Genomic DNA, 13,409 nt, shown 5'->3' with positions numbered 1-13,409 from the left:
GATTCTGGAAAACGTGTAAAATTTAAGAACCGAAGACGGTTTACGCTTCGACCCATGTTTTGCCTCTAGTAACCCTGAATTTTCGTACCAGACCCATAATTTCCACATTTTAAACATCAATGCATGCTCATATTACAAAAAAAAAATTCAACACTAACCACTGTCAAATCATTTTCTCAAGTTCGAATTCTACATCCCTGGTTTGAATTATGAGATTGCTCACTATAGGAGGTTTAAAATGTAGAAAAATTTAAGTCGGACAAATTGGAAAATACAATGTTTTGTATGTATGATTGTAGCTTTAGTTTAAACGTGGTCCTATAATTTAAAGAGGTATAAAGAATTTTTAAACTTTTTAAAAAAAATTAGCAAAATTAATTGTGTCAAAAAGACACAAATACAAAAAACCTCAATTTCAATCTTCCCTTCATCATGAAGGAAAGATTAAAATCAAGGTACATCAGTCAAAGTTTGTTTTAATGTTTGAGAATAGATCCAGACCAAACTTTGGGTACAGTGACGTCGCGCTCGATACTGCTGTCTCTTTTACCTACGCTATTAAATATTATTTTGAGGGGTTGAGGAAGAGTCGTTAAAAGGAAAATATGAAAGTGTTGGGTATCAATGGCAAGGGAAATTTGTAAATAATGAAAATATTTTAAATAAAATGAATTTTACATACTTTTTGAGGAATGACAGGTCTTAATTATCTGGAGTTGACTTGATATATGGATGTCCTGCGTTACATTCAGTGGCTATGCGCTTTATGCACAGGTTGATAAAACAATCAATTTTGCGCCAAACAGCATGAAATTTGGAATATAATTGTAACATCCATATCAAAGTATGACGTCATAATCATTTCAAATGTTCGGTTGATAGATATGATATTGCAGCCTTTGAAATGGCGAAGTACTCGGTGTCCCGTTTTTTGAAGATTCAGATAGACTGACATTTCAATCATCAATATTATGTCTAAAACGAAGGTAAGTTGCTTATTTTTGATACAGATATATTGCACACGTATTGTATAATAAGATACAAACGACTATTATTTTATAATAACAATATTTATAAGGCAGGTTGATTTTTAAGTTGTCCAGTGAAATGTCCCAATCTAAAAAATACTGCACTTTTTAAGCAATTTGACGATTTTAGTGCAAAATTTCAAGCAATATACAATCGCAATTATTAAAATAAGTACAACAGACACAAAGTACATAAAATTTGCTACAGAGACATGTCAAAATTTTATGAATCCCAATATTAGTTTAAGGAAGACAGAAATTATTTAATGTCCAAATAAACGCCCCCTTTATGTTTGACGCTCCGTGACTGTGACGTGACGTTGATATACTTAAAACTGATAACGTCCAAACGAAAAACGTTGTTTGGTAAATAATTATTATATAAGTTTTGATGCGGGTCCTTTTCGTAATTGTTTTTATCATATAGCAACAATAACATTTTCTGCCAAATACCCGTTTTTTTTTCTAATCTGGACTAAGTTGATTAAAAAAATTAGATGATGCAAAGACGTAATGTAATCAAATCCTAACACCCTACCCATATTCTCTTTATTCCATTTTAGTCAAGATCTTTATAGACCGATCCATCCGTCTAAAAAAATATCCTACACGCGTGATAAATATTAAAGTAATTTAAAAGCGGACATTAGCGGTCATACAAAATCTGCTAGAGGTCACGTAGCATCGGGGGGGGGGGGGGACATGTAAAAATGAATCAACTTAGAGATCCCCCCTCCAACTTTTTTTTCGTTTGTCAAGAAGTCTAGCCCCACTTTCAAAAACGACGCCAGCCCGCTATTTTCTAATAGAACTTTACAGAATTATATTTTTAAATAAAGCATTCGTGTTTTATTCATTATTGTATTAATTAGATAAATACTTTGATAGGAAATGAGGATTATCATTGAAACCTGCATGGCGACCCATATGTCTCGGTACTAGTATTTGTGTTTAGGATTTTACAAATCTACAGGGTCTTTAATTTTTTTTATCTGTTGCGGTTTTCAGAAGAATGACAATGATACCATGGATACGAAAATGTCCCCACGAGAAAGATTAGAGTTTTATAGAAATAAGAAACTTCAAAAACGACGACAACAAAAGCTAGCATCGTATCATAAAAACAAAACTGTCAAACAGACTGAGTATAAACAAACTTCTGATGCAATTAGAAAGCGCATGTACAGAGCAAAACAAGCTGAAACGAGACAGAAGGAAACAGAACGAAAAAGAAAATATAGAAATTTAGCGAGGAATAAAAACGTCGAGCTCTCTGCGAACACGAAAAATTCAAATGAAATGATAAGACATGTTTTTAAAAACAGAACAAGTAAACACAGAGCATTAAAAAAATTAAAGGATTCGTTACCCCAATCACAAAAGAAGCGGTCAGCTACACTGGCAGCATATTTGAAAAATTAAAACTCTCCAACGACAAAAATTTTAATTGATGCTGATGTCGTATTATCACCAGAAGAACAAAGTAAAAAATCAACGGAAAAAGCGATTCTGCAAGATTTAAAAACAACAATTGATAGCTGCAAAATGAAAAGATCGAAAGACTCGGTTACGTCTATGAACGTGCTTGTTGCATCAATAAGTGGTGAACAAGTGACCCAAAGCAGATGTCGAAAAAATCTAGCTAAAAAACTTGGTTTACCAGTTAGACGAATAAGTAAGGGAAACACAATTCGCACCACTGTATTGAAAACTGAAAGATCTTGTTGGACTTACACGTTTAGAAAAACGCGCACTGACGCGATTTCAACGGAAACTAAACAACTTGCGTACGACTTTTGGCTGCGTCCAGGTATCTCCCGACCGACTGGAAATAAGGCAGATATCAAGCGAGAAAGAATTGGACCCAAATTATACACGAGCCACGCAGTGTATATTTTAGAAAAGACCCAAACTGAAGTTTACCTGGATTTCATAAGCGAAAATCCTGATATCAAAATTTGTCAAAGGTCCTTTGAAAATTGCAAGCCCTATTTTGTTAGACAGGCCCGCCCAAAGGACAGACACACATGCTGTTGTAGATATCATGTTGAAATAAAGAGTGCCTTCAAATCATGTATGGACTTTCGGAAAAAGATCATCAAAACAAATGCAAATGACATTGGAATTGACGTCCAAGTATTCGAGTCCATAAGCGATGTGGTGGATGTCAGATTGTGTATAAATCCTACTTTGCAATGCATGAAGCGACAGTGTTCAGAATGTGGTATCCACAAACTATACTTATTACCAGAAGAAACTGGAGACGCGGAGACAAACGAAACAGTCAAGTGGGAAAAATTTGAAAAAGTTGAAATCAAAGTGAAGGGCAATAAAACAACAAAGAAACTCGTTCTGGTTAAAAAGGAATCAAAAGTCAGTGATTTATTTTCACACTTTTTGCAACTATTAAAACCGTTTCCATTCCATCAACACCGAGCTACTTGGCAAACAACCAATTTCAAGAACTTTCATCTAATCTTCCACTCAGCCACTGCATCTGTGTTCATGACTTTTCTGAAAATTACCGTTGCACAGAATTAAAACAACTTCAAAGTGCTTACTTTCAAAAAACTGAAGTCTCTGTTAACGTTACGATTATACATCGCCATGCACTACCCGACATTGATGGAGTGGAGAGCACTGGGCAGAACCCAGAAATAATCACTGAACATTTTTTTGTTATTAGTGATGATCAACAGCATGACCAGTATTTCGTCCATGAAGTTCGTAAAACAATATCCGAGTACTTGGCATCTATTTCCTACCCGGTTGACACCATGCACGAGTTCACAGATGGATGTGCAGCCCAATATAAGAGTCGACATTGCTTTGGGGATATCAACAACTCCAGTCGGGATTTCGGTTTCAAACATTTTACCAGAAATTATTTTGAGACTGCACATGCTAAAGGTATTTACATGTTTATTTTCTGCACACTTTCTTCTTAAGGATACAAATACAGTGTCCATCAGATCGAACTAAGTACTTTAAACTTGTAAATTGTAGCTATTCTATGAGCATTTTCTTATGAAAACAGAATTGTTTTATACATTAATTAAGCCACTTGTTGATCACTACTTTCATGTTGACAAGATAAAGAAGTAAAACGTGCGTTATTTAAGGTGGATCTCTACACCAAATAAGTGTAGGAGATTTTTGTTGCATGCATTTGTTACCAATACTAGGCACAGTATTCAACAATAATATACCTCAAAATACAATACACTATTTTCTAGAGAATTTTTAAAATATCAGTCTGGTTCCAGATAACCCCTTATTTATCAAATTTTTAAACATTTCTGTTTTAAAATTCTTATGAAAGTGAAATGTTATTAAGTTTAGAAATGAAAAACAAAAAAATCATGAATGAAGTTTGTATGATTTTTATTTGAATCCACATAAATATGAAACTAAAATATAAAAAAATTCTGTTAAGGCAAACTGCTGGACAAAATCCCACAAAAACCTGAAAATATAAACAATATTCGTTGGTGAATGGGATAAAGAAAAGAAATTGAATGAAATTGAAAAATTAAAGGAAATACTTAATTATTGCAAAAATCTTGGTATGAAAGATCCTGTTTAAGAGTTGTCTTTCTTTATTTTACATGGTCTCAAATATCTTGGGATCAATTTTTTAATTAACAAAAATCACGAAGAAAAATTAAAAAAGGAACAAGTCTATGCTACATATGTAGATATAAGATAAGTAGTGCTTATGATAATGTTTGAAGCTGAAAAATTATATTATTGATGAATGCATTATATATATTTAACTCTTCAGAACAAAATATTAGTAGTTAATTATATTATAAATTGCCTTTTACTTTTTTATATACAATAGCAATTATAAACAACAACCATACGCATATTAATACATGTACATACATTAGATGTCCATAGTGATACACATGCATGTGTGGAAATGAAAAACATGCTCCTTTTCAGAATCCTGTCTTTCCCTTATTTTGCTTGCAAATCCGGGCTTCCACTGCTATTGCTACCTAGTTGTATCTATTTAAATCAAAATACATTAGTTTAATGTCAAAGTTTCAGTGAAAGTCTTTTACTGCAAATTTTTTTTTTAAATTTGGGAAGTTAGGATCAATTCAAGAGATCGTACTACGGTACTTTCGTTTTATATTCATCATACATATATAGTTTAAATGAAAATTTGACATCTGCTTACCTATATCGATAATCCGCCACATATGTATGATCGTCTGTTGCAGATGACATGACAAAAATGTATTGCCAATAGCAGCAGAGCAGGGAAACGGTATATTATTTAGAGTCCACGTTTTCCGTACAAAACAGCTGATAATCAATGTTAGTTAAAAGCTATAAACAGGAAGAAAATTGACATGTTTTCTAAGCGTTTTGGTGATTTCAGTCCTATCTCGTCTCCTTAGTTAGAAGAGTTCAATTAAACGGTGTATAGCTATTTTGTACCACGACATAATGTTATCAATCCGGAACACAATGGCGTTTCGAACGGAAGTCAGACATGTTTGTGACGATGTAGCCTTCCACCTTAATTCATTCATGTCGCGTTGAAGTTTATTTTGCATTTACTATATATGAGCATTTTTGTTTCAATTAAAATTTAATATTTCTGTATTATTACATGATTGTGTTTATAATGTAGGACCTCAAGATGCTGCTGGAGGACTGTTAAAAAGACAGGCAGATCTGGCAGATTTGCGTGAACAAGCCCATATACAAAATGCCCGGGATCTGTATGAATTTGCTGTTTCGAATTTGACGCGGACAAAATCTGTTTGCCGGAGACGGCTTTTCCGTTTTCTTGATTTCATCCCAAGAGACGGCAATTTAAGTTTCAAACCAATTTCAAACATCAGATCTCTCCATCAAGTCATCGTTGATAACTCGTCTCCCCAAATCATTATACGCGAACTGTCCTGCTTTTGTGAAAAATGCAGTTTACAAATTTATCACGAATGTGTAAATGTTCAAAGAATTGGGCAAGTTCAACACCATGAAATGGTCAAGGAGACAAACAACACATTCGATGTTGAAGAAGATGACGAAAGGGTGCCCTTGTCCGAAATGGTATCCAAAGGACTGGTAATTGCCGTATATGCGGATGACCCATACCATGACTATTTCTTGCTAAAAGTTCTGGAAGCAATTCAAACATTAAACAGCGAAAGCACTGACGCTTGGGGCTCAACTCTTCCAGCTGGTATTAAGGTCATCACAGGACTTTATTACGACAATATTGATAACAAGAATCTTCTGTCATACAAACTTATACCCAGGAGAAGAGCCGTAGTGCCAGCCAGTGCAGTAGTTTATATCTGTTCAGAAATAGATGCTCGGGCCAATATTGTTTTGGACGAATGTGTCCCTTTAAACATATTGCATGCAATAAACGACATTATTATGTCTTAAAAATGAATTGTACATGATCGAATACATAAACTTCAAAGATTGTAAAACCTAGTAAATAGAATAATATACCAGAATATAATTTTTCATGATTGTATAATTATATTATCCAAATACATGTATCTGTGCATTTAGCTGTATTGTCTCGGATAAAAGTGCAATATTGAATGTGGAATGTTTTGAATTCGCTGATCAAATTTATAGTTTATACCATGCAGCTTGAAATTTTCTAGAAGGAAATCACATTCCAATCTGCCAATTTTTTTTGGTTTCATAAACTATGATTGAGTTATTTAAATGAAGATATACACTTTTTAAAGTTATTACTTATATTTCTTAAATATTGCCTGAGTTACAGGCGTGCAAATTGTGATCTTATTTTAAGTACATTTATTACCATATTACTGGCAATGTTTGTGCATTAATTCATAACTTGCTTGCAGTGCAAATCTGGAGATACAGGAGATATGAATACATTTGTATTTATTTTAGTTTCAAAATTCACGGCTATTAAGAAGTTGAGTTTCTTTAAAATGCGACGTTACGTTTGTGCGTCGTTTGACGTTATAAGCGTAACGTTAAGTAACACCAGTATCGTGCGCGACGTCTATGTCAACCAAATGTTGGTTAAAAAGGGAAGACATATCACTATGCATCATTGTGAATCACTTTTTTTTTAAACATTGTAAGATTAGATTGATTCAGTAACGTTTTCGAAATTATTTTCTTTAAAACGTTTTTAATTATATCCGAAAGACAAGAATTTAAGCTCCACTGACCTAGATAAAGAATGTGATACACGAAATGTAAACCTGGGATGTAGAAGTTGAGATAATGATTTACAGCGGTTTAGTGTTGAATTTTTGTAATATATGTGTGCATTTATGTTTAAAATGAGGAAATTATAGGTCTGTTAAGAAAATTCAGAGAAACTGGATTCGAAACATGGGTTGAAGCGTAGATACGGGGTTTTTTTTCGACATTAACTCGTTTTCCAGAATCAAAATATGAGGGCTTGCAAAGAAAAGTGGATGTAGGCTGTGCCTCTACACTTTTCAATAGAGAATACTGTACAGAGTACCAGGGACGTTACTTTGAGAGGAAGGACTTCCTGTTAAAAATCGTAACGCCACAAATAAGTCACACGACGTTACTACCGTGCGGCGACTATCCTAACCTCAATCATTTCAATCAATGATGAAATGAAAAGTATTTGTGTATTTATTTATTGATTTATTGCTACATGTAAGTTGTGGATGCGTAGGTTTTTAGTGTCAGTAAAAAGACTATTACTCTTTCCAAATTTGTTTTCGTCATGAATGTAAATTCTTGGGGGGAGGGGGTCGGACGACAACCCACGAATACAACGAAATCCGAGCCACTACGTATCCTTTGATATGTTCTCTTTTTTTCTAAATTTTAGGAAATTGAATCCAACATACGTTCTCAATCCCACTTTATGATAGTTTGTAAGCCGTAAAGCGTATTGTGGATGTCTTTTTGTGTTTTAAAGGAATGCAAGGTAGATTTTTTTCCATGCAAGTTTCGGAGAAAGCAATATCTTGAAATTTCTGTTATTAGAGCCCTTAATGTATTGTAAAATGATAACACTGAAAATATGATAAATTTCTTGTTGGGTTTTTTAGGTTTAACCTTATTAATGTGAAAACAATCTCATTGAAACAAAAACAAATGACATTCTCAATAAGAAATAGACAATCTCTAGTTGCAGATATGTAACTCTCGGTCTGAAACAAATCTTGAATATTGCCATTTCTTACCTAACTGTACGCAGATTGGCCGAATACTCACCGGGACTAACTGGTTCGTATGGAACGCCTCAACTGCCTTATGTAAATAGTCTTCATAATATGATGATAATTTAACATTACGTACTGATACTTCAACATTACATGATGGTATTTCAACATTACATGATGGTACTTCAACATTACATGCTGATACTTTAACATTACATGATTGTACTTCAACATTACGTTCTGATACTTTAAAATTATATGCTGATACTTCTTCATTACATGATGGCACTTCACTATGCGGTGGTTCTAAAAATGAGGAGGCGTCGCATCGGGATTGAAATACGCTAAAACTCAGAACACGTAAATGCGTGTAGAGGTATAGAGTATGCTGTAAAGTTTTTAAGACTGTGCTGTTCCTCTGTTTCAGATAGGAGTAAGGTCCACTGAGACTAATTTAGATCTAGATACTCAACAAATGCTACTATTTGATTAAGTGTCTTTTGAAAGGGTTATTTTAAATTTTAAAAAATAGTTGCTTGGTGAGACTCAGCGCATAAAAATCAGGGGGAACAAAAGTCTCAAAGGGGATTTTTGGTTCTAAAAATGTGCATTCAGAGTCCAATCTTTTGGCGCTCGGTCAGAGTGGACTGCTAAAAATATTAATAGCACCTAAACAAAGACTTCTGTCATTTATGTTAGATTAGACTTATGGGGATTGATGGGCTCTCCCTGGAGATCCACGTGTAGGAGTGGGCAATGTAAGCACTGATTTGTTCAACAGTACAGTTACTGCTAAAATCAGATTCAACAGCACTAAATGCAGTGCTCTATCCTTTGCATGAATGGGGCCATGATCTTATAAGCTATATGTGTGGTTGTCACATGCCTGAATACATTGCACCCAAACAAATCCTATTTGTTCCGACATTATTTTTATTCAGTAGAGATCCTCTCTTATGAGCTGTACTGTGTACTTCTTCAGTGCCAACAGTTTTTTTTACATGTATTTTGGCAGATGCGCTAAGTTACTTAAATTAAGCAAAATAAGCACTGCAAATGCTTCCTGAAGCAAAACAAACTTTAATTACTCTCTTTTAAACCAACACGCCTTTTGCGGAAACTTACATAAATCATAATATAAAACGAATGTAATGTTGAAGTATCAGCATGTATTATTGAAGTATCATCATATTATGGAGATTATCTTCATAAAGCAGTTGAGGCGTTCCATAGGTTCGTATTTTAACTTTTAGCGCTGCATTAAAAGGTAGTATCGGTATTCCGATAATTTTGAAAATGTTTAATTCAATTGAAATAATTAAAGTTACCGAAAAAGACTAATGCTACCACAAGATAACTGTTTAATATTAGTACGATTTCCTGTACAGAAGTACGATGCATATATGTTTTTATGCTGAGATAAAAACAAAGTAATTGTATGACTCCTGTAAAAACCCCCAGAATAAAACATGTTCCTGTTATTGCAACTCTATTTCTTTTATGTATAGTTAAGTGTTCTGTAGTGACAGAAGATATGGCCAAGACCTGCATTACTACGGACCCAGAATGTGCTGCATTGCCTCCATTTGAAGGTGATTTCTTCACTGTATGCACTATAATATGTTAAAGTACATAAAAAAACAACATGTTTTGACATTCCTCATGCTCTAGAATCATTTACATTCGAGGGTTGTGGTTTTTTTTTCGACTTGAAATAATTCTTTTCAATGAGAGCAAGAAAAAGACAATAGACATTTTACACCCCCATAGATAGTAAACCCACCATAGATAGTATATCTCTCCCATAGATAATATACAACCTAGATATTATATCCCTATAGATATTATAACCCCTAGATATTATAAACCCCCCCCCCCCATTTTTCCGAAGAAAGGAGGGTATATTGTTTCGTTGCTGTCCGTCTGTTTGTTTGTCTGCCTGTTTGGTGGTCTAACAAATAAGAGTTTCCGTTCATTTTTTTGCAGAAAATTTGCAATTTAATATGCCTTTTATCATATGAATATCGAACTCAATTTCGATTTTGGGTCAATCGAGAGTTGTTTTTTTTTTAAATTATGCTTCTGGGACTTAAAATCATTTGCAGTCTCCGTTTATTTTGGTCACCGAGGTTGCACATACTTAACTGAAATTTTGAATAAAGATTTATCTTTAGAATATCTAGGTCAAGTTTGGTTTTAAGTATGATCAATCGATTTTGACAGAGTTATGCCCTTTGGTCTAAGAATTTTTTTTGTTTTGTTTTTGTTTTTGCAAGCTCCGTTCATTTTCCTAGCAGAGATCTCAAAGCGTTTCACTAATTTTCTTTGTTTTTTGTTTGTTTGTTTTGTTTGTTTGTTTTTTGGGGTTTATTTTGCATTTTTTAGAGCTCAACGTTGACGCACTCAACAGCACAACTGTAAAACCAGTAATGAAAATGGGCATTTTGAGAATTGTTAAAGAGAAAGGACGAAGAAGATTCAAAGAGTGCGGTGAAGTGTGTTATGAAATAAATGAAATATATGCACCTAAATATTATCAAGAGTTGATATGTTCCATTTAGTTTAGTTATAATAAAGGATAGGCGTGTTTGTGTTCTACGTGTGTCAGACGGCATGTTTAAAGCTGCTTGGTCCGATATTTTGGTTATTACAGTATCACATAATTTTCAACTCAAATCAATTATCTTTAACATTTGTAGACTTTTACCTATTTACACCAGCAGGATCGATTTCCTGTCATAATTGAAACTTCAAAAAGATTATCAAAGATGTACATAGATCTATCTTTGATATGCCGAAACAATTTTTAAATCTAAATTCTTTTTTATTATAACGAATATCACAGTCGTAATACAACCAAATCCGCCTCGACGTCGGGGGGGGGGGGGGGGCTTATTTAAATAAGGGTCGAAATGACGCGGTTCTCTTGTATGTATTGTTTGTTTTGTAGAGAAAATCTGGAAAAATATGAAGGGGGTTCACTGGTGTCCTCTCTACAACCTTGTTGAGAAAAAGTTTGAATCTTGTACTTTTATGTTGTAACTTTGCCTCAAAATAGGGTACCCTATTTTGATCAGTCGGAATTGGATGTATATTTAAAACAAGAAAAACCTAGTCTTTACTTAGAACTCCTGTATCTATAGATACACATTGACGTTATATTTTCACAAGCCGTGTCGAATTTGATATACATCTTTATACCTGTCCCATGTTTGTTTTATGAGGATTTGTTTCAGTTCTACAAGTATAAATTAAAATAAATTCTTTTAGAAGTGGGTCGCAAAAGGTGATTGTTTTAAATTTTAAAAAGTATACATTATATTTCAATTAAAAAATATATCTTCAGTGTACCTCCATAGACACAGACATATATATCCTGTGGTTTTTGAGGCCCATTTTAAGAATAGGGTACCCTACTTTGAGACAAAATTACAACTAAAATAAGCAAGCTTAGACCCTTTTCTCAACAAATGGTTGTAGAGAGGATACAAATAAACCCCGTCCATATTTTTAAATCTTGAAAATAAGTCTGTAGCTGTCCAGGTCGACAGCTGTTTTAAGGGGGATGTCTACACCAAATAAGTGTAGGAGATTTTTGTTGCATGCATTTGATACTAATAAAAGGCACAGTACTCAACAATAATAGACCTCAAAGTACAATACTCTATTTTTTTGGAGAATTTTTAAAATGTCAGTCTGATTCCAGATAATATGTCAAATTTTAAAACATTTTTCTTATGAAAGTGAAATGTTATTAAGTTTGAAAAATAAAAAAAAATAATCATAAATGAAGTTTGTATTATTTTTATTGGAATCCACATAAATATGAAACTGAAATGTTTAAAAATTCTTTTAAGGCAAACTGCTGGATGAAATCCCACAAATATCTAAAAATAGAAGCAATGTTTGTTGGTTATTGAGATGAAAAAAAAAGAAATTGAATGAAATTGAAAAATTAAAAGATATAGTAAATTATTGCAAAAATCTTGGTTTGAAAGATCCTGTTTAAGAGTTGTCTTTCTTGATTTTGCTTGGTCTCAAATATTCTAATTTAAAAAGATCACGAAAATTTTTTTTAAAAAGGTACAAGTATATCTTAAAGTGTAAAAGTAAGGTTAGTAGTGTTTATGATAATGTTGAATGTGAAAAATTATATTTTTGATGAATGCATTATATTTTAATATAATCTATTTAAAACAAAATGTTAGTAGTTACATTGCCTTTAACATTTTGATATACAATACAAATTATAAACAACCATATGCAGATTTATATATATACTAGCGGAAAAAAGAAACCATGCATTATAAAATTTAGTATAATTTTTATATATCTATTGTTTGTATTTATAAAATTTAAACAATCGATAGTGGTAATGTTTTTGACAATATCGGATGGTTACCGTCCGGGTGCACGGACTTTTTCATTGTTAGTAAGCACCTGTTGTTTATTGAAGAATTTGTACGCACGAGTTTTACGGGCCAATACTGTTTGGAATAAGAACTGTAAAGGATTTGTTTTGTTGTTTTGAATTTTTTTGTTAAGGAAATCACTTTAGTTTCAACAAAATTTACCCCTATGTCATGCCACGACTCAACGAAAACCAACGTAATCGTGCTGTTGCGATGTTGCAAGCTGGAATTGCACAAAATAGTGTAGCAAGACTCTTTGGAGTTCATTGGAACATCATCCAGTCATTATAGAGACGTTTTCAACAATCTGGCAACACTCAGGATCGACCGCACTCTTGGCGACCTTGTGTGACGTCACGTCAACAGGACAACCACATTAGACTTGTGCATCTAAGAAATAGTTTCCAGACAACAAGTTTGACTGCCCGTAGCATTCCAGGGCTTCGACCAATTAGTCCAAGAACTGTGCATAATGGTCTGCTAGAGCAAAACATCAGACCGAGACGTCCAGCGGTGCGCCCAGTACTGCTTCAACGTCATCCTATCGCCAGACTAGCGTGGTTCACACGACATCTGGGATTCAGAATACAGAACTGGGTCAATATTCTGTTCACTGATGAATGCAGATTTCATTTGGATAGCAGTGACGGCCGTTGTAGGGTGTATCGTTGCGTTGGGGAGCGTTACCAGGACGCTTGTGTTGTGCAACGTCGACAATTTGGTGGAGGTAGCGTTATGGTGTGGGGTGGAATATCAGCACGTGGAAGGACCCCTCTACAAATTGTCAATGGAAATCT

General features: G+C 33.8%; 1 long non-coding RNA gene across 1 annotated transcript; it reads right to left on the bottom strand.

Moving 5' to 3' along the window:
• Positions 1–4,395: 4,395 nt before the first annotated feature.
• Positions 4,396–5,566, bottom strand: LOC136275290 (uncharacterized). Its single transcript, XR_010713846.1, has 3 exons — positions 5,218–5,566; positions 4,917–5,042; positions 4,396–4,494 (listed from the first exon to the last, which is right to left on the bottom strand). It is a non-coding gene; the product is annotated as an uncharacterized lncRNA (long non-coding RNA).
• Between the last annotated feature and the right edge of the window lie 7,843 nt (positions 5,567–13,409).

The sequence above is a fragment of the Magallana gigas genome, chromosome 5, assembly GCF_963853765.1.
Source record: "Magallana gigas chromosome 5, xbMagGiga1.1, whole genome shotgun sequence".
Classification (NCBI taxonomy): Eukaryota; Metazoa; Mollusca; class Bivalvia; order Ostreida; family Ostreidae; genus Magallana; species Magallana gigas.
This window is presented reverse-complemented; position numbering and strand designations above follow the sequence as displayed.